We start from the raw sequence: 14,803 nt of genomic DNA, 5'->3' as shown, positions 1-14,803 counted from the left end.
GCGCTCCCGTATAGCAGAGCACTGAGAGCACAGACATTCACTGATCAGAGAGAGAGCGTCGCGAAATTTCACAAAAGAAGTGTGTTTTTGGTTGCCAGGGCAAGACAACCCTGCACAGATTACCAAAAGAGAAACAGCATTAAGGGACCAGTGGATGGAGTTTATTTTTACAGAGCATCAACGGAGTTGTGCAAGTGTTTGTGTTTGTTCCCAGCATTTCGAAGATGCTTGTTTTACAAACAAGGCCCAGTTTGACGACGGATTTGCACATCGTTTATTTCTTAAGGATAATGCAGTCCCAACATAAAAGGGTCACGATCGTGTGTTGGAACCGCATGCAGTGAGTAAAACTGCTTCAAATATCTATGTTATTAACTTAGCTATCGGCGTGTAAGCACATCAAGTAAACAACATGCAATGTTGTCATCAAACTGCACTTTCCACATGTAACGTTACATCTTTAAAAAAAAAAAAAAAGACGACAAAGTGGAACTTAGTAATTTTCCAAAACCGCTAAGCAAATATATACAGTTTCAGTACATACCACATAGAGACATTGTTGCTGATGCTGCTCTTGTTAAATTTCAGCCTCTGGATCTGATACTGGATCATAAATATACGCTGAATCTGACTGTTAGCCATGGTTTGTTTTGGTTGGTTTTGTCCTCACGGTGTCACAGCTTCCAGATGCGCTCAACGCAAAAGCCTACTGGCGCTCGTGATTCTTTAGCTCCGCCCAGACGTCACGCCTCCAGCCACTCGAGTTTTTCCGGGAAAAATCGGTACAGACTATCTTTCTCTTATAAATATAATAAAACTAAAGACTTTTTGGAGTTATGAAGGATGCAGTACTACTCTATAGGTACTCAAGATTAACAGGATATTAAGTGAAAACTAGCATTTCACCCCCCCTTTAATCATAACAAAAGAGAAAAAGTGAAACTGAGAAAGGGAAGAATCTTAGGTCCTATCCACACAGAGACACATTTAGCTGTAGATGCAAAAAAAATTCAGATTGGCGTTTTGGCAGTGTGAAACCAATATTTTTTTTATAAACCGGGTCCCAGCGTGGATAAATCTGAAAACGGCACCCTTACATCATGTCTGGCCCCTAGTCAGACCCCGCTAAATCATGTAAACATAAAAACAAAATGAACAAACACTGAACGATTGTCTTATTAATAGGGGTGTGGGATAAATATCGGCCGATAATTAATGCGCATCTCGTCAGTAAAGTCGGTTCTCTAATCAGCGGTTAATTCCATCCGTTGTTAACCTGATGGAATTTACCGCTGATTAGAGAACCGGCTTTACTGACGAGATGCGCTTTAATTATCGGCCGATATTTATCGTGCACCCCTACTTATTAACTAACATTAACGCAGATTAATAAATGTATCGTTCCATGTTCGTTTGTATACCACGCACAAGGTTTATGCACATAGTCCAAGTCGTCTTCTCCATTTTTAGTGCATCTCTGTGGCAGAATTACACTACCACATACTAGTCTGGCATGTATACTACATCGTTTGTGTTGGTTTCATGATCTCGTGTGTACACAGATATTTCTTGAGATGAGGGGGAAAAAAGATTGGACAGGGAAAGCTCTGGCTTCATGCGGATGTATCCTTAGTCTCTCTGGACATAAGAAAAATGCTAGCTTGGTGAGACCAACTCGACATTGGTTAACCAAAACACAACCCTTCTATAATAAACTTAAAGGAATAGTTCACCAGAAAAATAAATTGTCATAATTCAAAACAATTCTAAGTCATTCCAAACCACATCTTCAGTGGAAGGCATTGTATTCTAAAGTGATTTTTCAGTATGTCTTTTTGATTTTTTTTTTTAAGAAACAATATAATAAATTTTGTTTATTACTCGGATTGAGTAAATGATGAAAGAATGTTCATTTTTTTAGGTGAACTTTTCCATCAGGCATCTGCTCTAGAAGCTCAATGAACAATTTGTCCAGCTGAAGAACAGAGAAGTTCTTCGCCGCAGTACCCAAGGGCCTGATCCGGTTTCTTCCGTTGAGCCCTTTGTGGGATTTTACCCAGTACATTCACAGCACTTCAAGTTCCAGCACTGAAAATCAACAACTGTACAACGACCTCTTTAAATGCTGATGGGGTGTGGCAATGGACGTATGCCAGAGAACCGAATTTGGGAGTAAAAATTACACGAAGCCCTGTCCCGGCCCCTTAAAAGACTGTATGAAACGCACAGTGTTGTGTTTCTGAGTTCCTGACTCGCTAAGATAAAATGAACAAAATACCTAAACACTGCAAGGTGCATTTTAGGAGCATTAGACATTGATCAAACCGATAATATCTGGCAACCGTACAATTCAGATGCATTCCATAGGATTGTGACCACAGAGAAGACTAGTGAGGGATGGCAAGCACAATGCACAAAGTTCCTGAGATCCCAAGACAGAACTTGGCAACCTGAAGAGCCTCTAAGTGGGATAATATGGTTAACATTCCTTTGCATCCCTTTAAGAAATCCAATATGTGCATATCAATGCTTCTACTCGAGGCCTTACCTCTCAGATACAATGAAAGAAAACACTCATACTAGCCAGCTAATGTAATTAGGGCTGGAAATCAAGATCAAGAAAAAAAAAAAAACACAGAAACAGAATGATTTATGTCTGCCGATGTGCACTCTACACTGTATTGAAATACTGCTACTGAATCTACAGCACAACTGTAAAAACAAATTAGGTTTTTTTTGTGTTGTGAGCCGTTTGTGTTGTCTCATGCAAAATAAAACAAAACCCAAATAGACAAGGATTTTATTGCAACGTGCTTGCTAATTGCATGCTATGCATGCCATTTGTTTGCATTGCAGACGGGGCATAGGTTTCACAATGTACACATCAATTATAGTCAATTTCCTTGTCTCAATATTAAGTATTCAAAATATTTACATATGATTTACATGTTAAAATCACTTCAGTGATACTGTTCTGAAAAAATGAAAAGCATCTTTCGAAAACTTACCTACACTATTAAAAAGACTGAAGATTCTCCGTTAAAAACACTAGTCATACCCCACCAAGAAACAAATAATGCAATAAAAATCTGAGACATGACCACCCACTCTATTCACCATCAAAGAGCTAATTTGTATATTTCTGAATATTTTGCAATTAGTTTAATAAAATGTATTCTCCTAAAAAAATATTATTATTATATTTCATACTCTTGGTTATTTTCTGCATTTCAACACTATGTTTTGAGTCAAATCACCATGAATCGTCTCAGAGCTTGTTGGTTTGGTTCATGGCTTAAAGTCTTGATACCCATGCAGAAAAATACTTCAGAAAACAAGGCCGCTGAAAAAGGCATCCATCAACGTCTTAATTGTTGGTTGCATATTTTAAACCCAAATGCATTTTATACACTGTGCATTTTCTAAAGTGGCCCCCGAGCTGTGTAACCTGAGATCAGAGTCTGTACACAGAGAATAACGAGTGCTTCCAATGGAGGAGATAAGGACAACATGTTAACATAATAAAAGAAAAAAAGCTGGCTTCCAAAAGTTCCTTATCGTACAGGTAAACTAGCACCATGCTCATGCTAATGCTCAGGATCAGTATCTGACCTCAGTTGTAGAATTAGTTTAACATCTTTTACTGATCCCAGAACATCCCTCCACCAATATCCTGTGATCTCTTTCTATTACGAAATGCTCATGAATCAACTGATCCAACGCCAGCTGTAATGAGCTGATGACATCATCACAAAATCCTCTGCGAATTATAAAACGCACTTAAAACTCTGCTCCTTGATGGCCGACTCAAGAGTAACGATAAGCTTTGTCTGGCGCTGCCAAATATTGAGCTCATTTAGTAATTTTCTGAGAGTATGCTAGCAGACACTGCAAAAGTGCTAACCCGTACATGACCCAGTTCCTTAGGCTGAGCCTGCATTCAATGCCAAGATCCCGATTACATCCCTGCCAAAACATTTCGAGCGAGCCTTTAAATACTGCCCCTCTCTCTTTCCTGTGGTGGGCGGCATTGGTGAAAGGCTGGCATAACTCAGAGGACTGACTGTGCTATGCCTTCAGGTTAAGGTCTGGATTTTACCACCTCTGTGAAAGCCAGTCTAAACACACATATCACGGGAGTGAGGCTGGAAGCTGGCAGCGCGCCACACGGCCCGAGTCACACCACCGCTACGGACCTGATTCACTGAGGCTAGTTTACTGAATAAAAATGCAGTGGGAAGCCTGAGGCATTAAGTGGCTGCAGTGACTGATATTTCAATAACATTTCTCAGAAGTGCACCAAACAGAACCGCAACAATAATGGCTGTTTTCAAACAGGTTTCCCAAATTCTCCATCCCTGTATCATTGGTCAGATAAACAGATAGGCCCACCCGCAACTTATGCCATTCATTTATCCCAGAACAATTTTGAGGCATCTTCATTAAGAAATTGTTTTCAACCAGATTTTTATATTTAAAAAATCATTTGAAAATCTGACAAAAGGTGCAGAACTGTAAATGGTTTTAATGAGCGAAAGAACTACTCTAACAAAGCTTTGCGAATAATGGTCAAATTAAAAACAACAGAGAAATATGAAACTATTGATTATGTATACAGAACCAATATATTTTGAGATCATTGGAAAATATGCATATATAGATGGATATTTAAATAGTTTGACTTGTTGCAGTTCTCTGATTAGTAGACATTTCTCTTTGGAATCATGGGTAATGTAGTTTTCCGTCTGAAATGTAAATGTTAAACATGTTTTCTTTAGTTAGTTGAAATAATGGGGGCTAATGGTTTTTTTTTTAAAAAAGCAAAAACTGTTGTTTATTAACCTTGTAGCCTTTGAAGACAGACCTACCTGTCTTTAAAATCTGTTTCTCTACAGAACGCTTGTGGGTGCAGAAATAACTCACTGCACCTTTGAGATGCTATATGCTAGCATTTTAATTGCACTGCATTTAAAGAAATTGCGGTTCAGTTGTAAATCTTTTCAATTTTGTTGACTGCTCTTTTGTTTTATGAGTTTAGATGGGCAATAACACTGAAAGCAGTCATCTGTTTACAGATGTGCCCTGATTAGCTTACTTACATAAACAGAAATCACAATTCATCATTTTAATTGGCACAACGTGTAGTAGTTTACCAACAAATCTGGTTCGAGTTGCCTGGAGAGATTTGACTGCTGTGATGATACTGTGAATCATGAAACCTATACCTCCAAAGGGAACAAGGGAGAAGAAAATAAACAGCTGCACATTATTAGCAAACTGTGGAAATCAAATGCAATTGTATTTTGTGTCGGCACATTTTGGCATAATTTAAAAACTGTTGACAGAAATTTTGTTCAGTTGCCAAGAGGCATCTACACACATCTCAGTATGTCAGAGATCTTGACAGCAAATGAGATTTACGAAATATGCACACAGTGAGAAAAAAATAAAATTGCGTTCCAAAACGTAGTGATCAGCCTTGCTGTCTACATAGGGAACTCCTTTCTAAGGCACCATCGTGAAGTTCATCATTCACTGATTTATACCGCTCTACATATGCAGAATCTTACTTTTTTAATGCCTTTAAACACTGGCAGCTCATTAGGTTTTGGAACAGAGCAAGCATGTAAGAGAGTGAAACAGTTAAACCATGTAAATGCTCCCAATAAGGAAACAGGCACCACTTCTCCTGCACCCATTTATAACACCCTACAACAAAATAAACATCTGTTTAACACAGGGGGATTACAGGAGACTGTTCTTTCTCTACTTTGCTCTTTTTTTAACACTCACCCTTGGTCTCATTCCTGTTTAAGTTACAAAGCTTGATTAGTTTTACGTGTTAAACACACACATGTGCACATACTGCATGAATGTGCCGCGTCTCTCTCTCCATCCCTGGACCGCTGCCATCCATTCTTCTAAGTAACGCTCTATGGCTGCAGCGGTCCACAAGTCAATAAACATCACCTCCTCCACGCCTTTAAGAACCACCATCCCTCCCTGAACTCATTTAAAAACCGCCATCGCTCTCTCCAATCGTTTAAAAACCACCAGCCCTCCCTTTCCACCGCATTCCTCCCTAAATCCACACGGTGACGACGACACTGACGCTGATCTGCATCCAGCCTCATAAACCTAAATCATGACCTTACTCATCTTACTGATCAAACATCAACTATGCTGGAAAAAAAAGAAAGAAAGATTTTTAGAGGTTGCAAATAAAGATTATCGGAATACATTTTTGCAAGAAAATTTAATCGTTCTACTTGCCATTTCTTTTTATTATTTGTGACATCAGTTTTTAGATGTTAAAAAAGAAACACTACACTATTTTAGTGTGTGTGTGTGTGTGTGTGTGTGTGTGTCCAGTGTTGGGGTAATGCAATTTATTTAATCAGATTACTTTTTCAAGTAACTAGTAAAGTAACCCATTACTTTTTAATGTACGTCAAAATTTTTACTGACTTTTTCAAATAGTTACCACAAGTTACTTTGTTTTCCAATTTAGTGACTGACAACTTTCCTGTCCCTGTGTCGAGAGAAATTCGGAGTAAGCACTTCTATCAGCCCGAGGCTTATTTATTTCCCTTTTCGTGTGAAAGGGCCTTTTCAGTTTCCAAAAATATTACTTTTGTCATGTTGGTTGTTAAAAAACATAAGCAAGTCCAGCCCAGGAGACAAAAAATAACACAAAAGTAACGTAATGCATTACTTTTCATAAAGAGTAATTAAGTAATGCAAGTGGTTACTTTTCGAGTAACAGAATACTGTCATGCATTACCTAACACTGTGTGTGTAACTGATCCAAGACCATCTAAAGGCATTCAAAATGTGTATAGTTCAATAACGAACCTTTAACATCTATGGAACCTTTCCACTGCACACCAGCATCATCTGCCATAAAAAAAAATCTAAATTATTCAAGAAGAAAAATAGAAGCAAAAGTAAAAATGATGCTAGCGTTGGCAAGCACGGCAATAATGCAGCAGTAAGTATAAAATAAGAGATAACTAATAAAGTCGTAAATTGAAACAAAAATGACTAGATTAAACAGGAAATATTAAGCACTGTATACAATTCTGACAATGAGCATTATTGCAGTGATGGAGAGTGTGTGTTTTGTGTGTTTGTCTTCAGAAGGGGTAATGTCTTTCATTTGAGGTTAGGAGAAAGTGGAGTTGCGCATGTTCTTGCATTCCACAAACATGATGCTTAGATTAAAGGGGAGGGTGTGTGTGCATATTCCACATCTGCGATGGTTTACTGTAATGTGTGTTGACTTTAAAAGCTAATCTCAGATTGACCACATCTGGCCATTATTATCTGCCATTACGGGCAATTTTGATGATAACCATCATAAATAATAGTCCGTTCAGATTAGATATCGCAATCAATTAATCGCTAATAGACCGGAGCCAGATTACACAGGATTACAGGACGCACCTTGGTCAGACAACACGTGCTCGCAGCGGCACATTTCTCACACGCTGACCGCTCTAAAGTTGTGCTGACAAGATGACAATGAAATATTCACTATTAACGCAGCTGTTAATGTTAATTGAGTTCATGCATGGAAGCTTGAGGTGATGGAGGCTCTGTTACAAATCCTAGTGAGAAATCAATACTTTTACATGGAAAGGACGCATTAAATTGATCAAAAGGGACAGTAAAGGCATTTATATTGTAAAATGTTACTATGTGAAGTTCTTTTGAACTTTCTATTCATCAACAAATCCTGAAATTGTAACAAGGCTTTGAATACTGATGATGTTTCTTGAGCAGCAAATCAGCATTTCTGAAGAGTCATGTGACATTCAAGACTGAGGGAATAATGCTGAAATTCAACTTTGCATCACAGGAATAAACTACATTTGGTGTAAACTATATTTTTGTTTGTCGAGACCGTAATCAATTCATAAATCTTGCTATAGCTGAAATACGAGTGCCTACTGTACCTTCACAAATGGCAAGAGCCCGGAGCATATGTGTACATTCAACAGCCGCTCCAGTGGAATGTTTGCATAAATGACAGAAAAGACTAATTGCTTTATTTTTCCCAAGATCACAGCACTCACGGGTATCGCAGTTCAGCGCTCATAGCAAAGTAATGCAAAATTCTGCATGACTTTGGGAAGATCTGTGCATTGGGTGTTATGCTGCATAGTTCCTAAAAAAACATCTGCTGTCAAGCAAACATAGTCATTTTTCTTACTCTTCTCAGTTTATCTTCCTAGGCAAGTTAAAGTCTTGTAATGTTAAGGTTTGTTGTCAGGTCTTTTCCCTGCCTGTGGTGCAGCACCAGTGCATTGCAAAAGCCAAACAACAATACGGGAAGCAAAGGAAAGCCACTGCAATGGTGCAAGGAATTTGCGTCAATGTACGTTTTGTAGAAGCACACAATGTTAAAAACAAACAAGCTACTTTCTTAGCATCTGTTTACTCAATATAGTTTACAGCGTAGACCGCTACTCAAAAAATAACAAGTGGCAGAGCTGCGGTCATAGATGCCAACTGACTGTGAGCATACTGAATACACCCGTCTCAAACACACACACACACACAGCCTGTAGACAGAAATAATCGACCTTGAGTGTCTTAGGCCCATCGGTACAGCAGGTCACTTCAGCTACTGTGCTACTATAAACACTTGCTCTAAACACTTCATTTATCACCTGCACTGAGAGCAATGGGCTCATCAAACACACTCACACACACACGCCGTTGTCGTCTGAAAGCCCTTTACAAACCCCTTTTGCAGCTCTTGGACTTTTTGTGGTTAGTTGCCATTCTAAAGGCTCACACTGTGATACAAATATTACTGAGGAGTTGCCTTCAAGCCTAGGAAGAAAAGAACAGAACAGAATAGAATAGAATAGAATAGAATAGAATAGAATAGAATAGAATAGAAAGGATGAATAATAAGGACAAAACATTTTTTTAGGCATTATTAAAATAAAATGAAAACAGTAAAAAAAAAATAGTTCAGTAAAATAAACAAAAAATAAAATAAAATATCAGTGCCTTTATTCATTTTATGTACGAAAGCCCATATTTTTTTAGCCGTGATTTACGACATGTTTACTTACCCTGAGGTCTTTCACCCTGAAGTTAAATTATGAACAGTAAAGAAAAGGCTTGACCCAGCATAAAAGCAAAAAAACATATGCTTGTGCTGGCCTCAGTCTGAGTATGACCTTTCAGTGGAAGTTGGTTATTTCTGGCCAATGAAAGACACACAGCTTTAGCAAATTACAACAGTATTGGGCCAGACTGCCAGTTCTTTTTAAATGAGCAAAAAGAGAGGAGACAAATTCAAGAGTGCGGTCACCGCTGTGAAAGACGCCATTGTTACACAGTTGTGCTAAGTGAAGTGATTATGAGAACATATTGAGTAATATGTGCTTGGTTTGGTGTGTGCATATAGTATGTGCACGATGACTCCACGATGACTACAGAACTAAAATGCAAACTTAATAAGTGATGGATGATGGAGATTCTTTTAAGAAAGCTTGAAAAACGAGCCATAGACAGACAGACTGTGAAATGAAAGGAAAAAAATAGAAAAAAAGATGGTAATTATCATAGTGGTGTCCATGAAAGTGTAAATCTAGAATTGAACATTCCAAGCAAAGAACAGTTCTTGAAACCATTTTTCTTAGTGTAGAACTTTTTTTAATAATCTAAAGATTATTTTCCACTATGAAGAACCTAGTGGTTCCATGGGTGTTAAAGGTTCTTCATGGAACCACAGATGCAAATAAAGAACCTTTATTTTTAAGAATGTAAGACTTTTGCTATAAAAGCGGACACGTTTGTTCTTTCTAGAACCTGAGGTTTCATCGTAGCACTTGAGCTGCATTTTTTGCTGCCAGCTAAAACACAGCACATGTATTTTCTAAGACGCTTTGGTAAGACGGCGTCTGCCAGGATCATAAATATAACGTATCTTTGCATATTGTTACCACACCAAACGGTTATGGCAGCAGAACTGCAGCAGGGTCATGCTGGGCTACGAGGGAGGAATGCCATTGCACCTTTATAAAATGATTCATGCATGAAGAATCTGAAGCTATTAACAATTTGCACTGTCCAAAGACTTCATGGTAACTCTTAACGTTGCTGACGTTCATGCAGATGCTATGGTTTCTTGATAGAAATAACCTATGATAAAGATCGAATGGTATTCCCCAGGGCTGCTGCCTCAGTCCCAACATGTTCTCATCTGCTTTCTGAAAGCATATTCTGCAATTCCCACACACTTTCTTCCATTAAAAGCCTCCCGTTTCACCCATTTCCCTGCCAGGCTGAGCAAGACAACTGGGGGAAAGAGTAGTTAATGTGCATGTCTGATGCAATGTCTTCCTCCCTCAGAGCCATATCCCAAAAAAACCCTTATAGAAAGGGGAAATTCAATAGGTAAACAGGGCAGAAAAACAGCATTAGTCATTATCGTTAAATTGCTCTGTTATGTTTAGGAACGCTGCAATATCTATCAAGATGAAGAGTGAAGAGTGGGGCCTGCCAAAAGCAGCACTTCAGTCCAGGTGAATTAAACAAGGCTTATCTGAAACCAAATGTAAGAACGTTAAAATCAAATCGCTCAAGAAGTGAGCTTTCATTGCTAGACTGAACCCAGTATATAGAGCAAATGATTTATAAAACAAAAACAGAAAAATGCATTAGAAATTTAAGTTAGTCTGTTAACAGTTCAATAGAAATGTATCCATAACCCAACATTAGTGTTAGAAAGAGTCACCGTTTTATTTTATTTTGAGGATGCATTCAAAATGCAAATTATAAATGTCAAATAAAAATAAACATACACAATATAAAGAATCAAATATAGTCTAATAACATAGATATCTGTAAAATCAGTATAAGACAATGTCAACTAATGATTGTGATGGTCCAAGTTAAAATTAAATTACATTAAGATTGGTTTTTGAGATTTATTTCTAAATGTATTAAGTTTCATTTGCTCTGTCAGTAATGTAATTTGAAGATACATGTATGCCTGAAACTCCACACTTAAAAAAAGGTTTCAAAAGGGGGGTTTCACAGCGATGCCATGGAAGTTTCATTCTGGGGTCCTCAAAAAACGTTTCAGTGAATTGTTTTAAAAAGAACCATTTTGTTTTTCTAAGCATGAAGAACATTTAATAATCCAAAGAACCTTTTGCCATTATAAAGAATCTTTTGCAAAGGTTCTTCACTGAACCAGAGAAGCCAAAAAAGGAAACTTTATTTATTTTTTGAGGGTGTTAACATTTGAAACATCACTATTGTTTATTCAGACGAAAATGCCCCTGGATCCACATAATAATCAATATCTTTCTTCAGCCTCAAGGCCTTCTTTTACAAAAATACACATATGAATTCAAATTAAAGTGCACTTGTTAAACTTTAGGAAATTCCATCACCCAGGGCTAAACCTCAGTGTCCTCAAATCCGAGATACACCCTTGCTGGGGCAAAAAAAAATAAAATTTAGAAAATTTTTAAATACATTATTAATACTATCCACTTGTCCTAAGATACGTGCAAGGCCCCTACCAAGGCCTTTAGACTCCCCAAAAGACATTTTGCACCGCGGATCATTTGGCAACACATGCTGAACTTCCATTACGTATGAAGCTTGAGATTCCCCACCTGTTCGGTCCATTCCAGAAAACCTTTCAACATTAATAATTCATTAGTTATTGTTTACATTTGTTGCCGCGCCGTATGCGTCCTCGTTTATTTTAATAATTAACCGTAATTAAAAAAGAAAGACGACTAAACAAACCTCGGGACAGAGTTAGAGTGGGATCGAGAGCATCCGCGCCCTCCCTCCCTCTCTCCCCTGCTCTCCATCTTCTCTGAAGGCACATAAACGTCCCATAAACCGCCAAACCTCACCCAGGTTTTGACTCCGCGTAACGTGGCCTGCCGCAGGATTTATCCAGCCTGCAATCTGAATCTCATCTGAAGCCACAAGAGACAAAGGAGGGATTCCTCCTAACACGCACTACGTGGCGCGATTGAAGGATCTTTTATCGCCGCAATCGAAATCACAGTCGAGCTGATGCCAAGACGGGCTGAAAGATTCAAGACGAGGACGCTGTATATCAGTGTGGTGAAGGTTTGGGGTTTTACCCGTAAGCCGTGGCCTGTATTGCCCCACATGCACTCCCTAGTTGCGTCTGAGACACTTTGTTACAGATGAAAAGAAAAACATTTACACCTAATAATTGCGAAATTAACTATAAACTCCTGAGACAAAACACTTTTTCCAAACAAACGGATTCAGTAAGAATAGAAAATAAATTTTTATATAGGCCATGTCAATCATCCCAAAAATTAGGCCTGCTTATATTATATAAGTCTATTAATACATTTCAGAAAGTCATTTTGATTTATTTTGTGAAGGCTAAAAGCGATATTGGTATATTTACCAAAAATATGAAAATAATTTTTGCAACTATGCAATTCTGATTTAAAGCATTAATATTTAAACACTGCTGTCTGGCAAACCAGAGACATTTTTATCATATCACAACAAAGCTATAAAACAGAGGACATATCTAGAAGAAATTACATAATTTGACCTTTTGATGAATGGGCAACAGTTCAGGTCAAGCTGAGTTATACCTTTAAATATTTGCATTTATACCATATTGTGTAGGCTATATATATATATATATATATATATATATATATATATATATATATATATATATATATATATATACAATTTTTATTTTTACCTTGGTTAAAATTTAAAACAATTTCAAAATGGTTGTACCGACATAAAAAAATATTGAAATATTCAAACTGTTGAATTGACGGGTGCAGAAGTACGAAAAAAAAAAAAACCTTTAATGAATAGCAAACCTATAGATCACAGCCTTACACTAGTATAAATACAGTAAAATAGTAATATAGCCTATTCATTAGCTATAGACTTGAATGCGTTAGACTGAACGAGTGCGAGGACTAGCTATAGGCCGTGCTCTAAGCTGCCCTGGCACAGGACTGCAAATACTCTTTTAATTTTCTTTAGCATTATTAAATTAAAAAAAGCACATAGGCCTACTTTTTTATTAACACAAATACCTCTTTAAAAAATAACAATAATAGGCATACCGGTTGCAGACACTTTACAAAGGGCTTGCTTTTCAGGCCTATATTTTACATTGAAAAAAGACTTAGCTTGTATCTGCTTTAAAAACAAAAATTAATTAGCAAGAAAACAATTATTCGCCACAAAAACAAGAGCCGTCGACTATGCAAAATGCGAGTAAAGGAGATTTATTTTAGACCCAGACTTCTTGGATTCAGCGACAGTTTGGCGTGACCCAGTCTGCGTGTGGGGAACAGGAGAAAGGCCAAGAAACTGAAGCCAAGACCAAAATCCTTTAAAAATGAAGAAACTGAAAAAAGAAATTAATTATAAGGACCGGATAGAATAAGTTTAGAATAGGCTACGCCTGCAGGACATTATCTATTGAGAATTCAATTACTTGTGTCTGAGCCTAAAGGAAAGTTATTTTAAAGACCTGTCGAATGTCTGCTTCAGGAATATTTAACAGCCAGAAAGAGCGACTGCCACGAGCCCGGGCCAAACTGACTCTCCGAGATGGACGAGATTACAGCCGCAGAGGACCGACTCCTTCAAGCCCCTGCGCGCACATGGCGCACGACCGCAAATACATTTTCAATTTACTTTTGAATTATTTATTCAAATACACGCATGTGCAAATGCTTCTTCAAAAATAATAGGCTACTGCTCGTGCAAAAAAGGCTTCAAGTGTAGGCCGTAAGGGACAGAGTAGGCTATAATTTCCAAAACGGACACCTGTGATAAAATATAAGACTACGAACACATTCAACACTGCTTAATATTTGTAAGCATTATATGTATAGCCAACAATTAAAACGAGTTAAGACTGGTTTTAGATAAGACAAACTCGTAGGATAATCAAAGAACAACTTTTTGTGACCTAAGAAAGTTTAGTAAAATATTTTGTAACTGCAAAAGTCTGACTTCTTGCCAAGTATAGAGACAGTTGAAGAGAATAGTGTTTTTAAAGATTGGGGACTGTAAATCAAGTCAGGCATCAATTACTCCTATTGAACCTCGGCCTATTAGTCTACAGCATATTGTCATTCAATTTTTAAAGGAATAATTTAAGTGTATACTGAAAGTACTTTTTTAAAATACTGTGTTATGTGTTGTACAAACAACAATATCTTTATGCATAAAAAATAGCCTATAATAGGCCAGCGTCCGTATCATCGATTCACATTATAAAGCTTGCAACCTCCCTAAGATTATGAAAAAAGTGGTTCATAAATTATGAATGAATATGTTGAACTAGACAACTTAAATAATTTGTAAACAGCGTGTCATAAGTTGTATAGGCCTATGCATAAAATAGCAAATTTCATAACGTCAAAAAGGCATTTATTTCCCGCAGTCTTCACATTAGAAGCAAACGCGTTTTAACATCTTCTCCTCGGTCCATTTATTTACAATAAAATAAGCTTACTAAACTATTACAGGAGAGCAACACATATCCCTGAAATGCACATAAAGGCTAACGCATTTAGGTAACAGGACAGGTAGATCAATGTCCCTTCGTGCCTCTGAGCTCGAGCGCAGAGAGGTTCATGCACGGCTGCTGTTGGACACACCGTCGGGGCCATCTCCTGAAACATCACAGCTTGAGAAAACAACTTCAAGAAATCAGACCAGAACGTTTTACAGTTTGACATCAACAAATTCGAGCCGATTACTATGCCAGTCGCGCTTCTCTCCG

At 37.7% G+C, this 14,803-nt stretch overlaps 1 protein-coding gene across 15 annotated transcripts in view; it reads right to left on the bottom strand.

The window, feature by feature from the left end:
- Positions 1 to 14,803, bottom strand: part of nfixa (nuclear factor I/Xa) — a 90,858-nt gene that overhangs the window by 64,515 nt on the left and 11,540 nt on the right. The gene's annotated exons all lie outside the window — the stretch shown is intronic.

The sequence above is a fragment of the Carassius gibelio genome, chromosome B1 (assembly GCF_023724105.1).
Source record: "Carassius gibelio isolate Cgi1373 ecotype wild population from Czech Republic chromosome B1, carGib1.2-hapl.c, whole genome shotgun sequence".
Classification (NCBI taxonomy): domain Eukaryota; kingdom Metazoa; phylum Chordata; class Actinopteri; order Cypriniformes; family Cyprinidae; genus Carassius; species Carassius gibelio.
The sequence above is the reverse complement of the archived record's forward strand: the minus strand, read 5'-3'. Positions and strand labels throughout refer to the sequence as shown.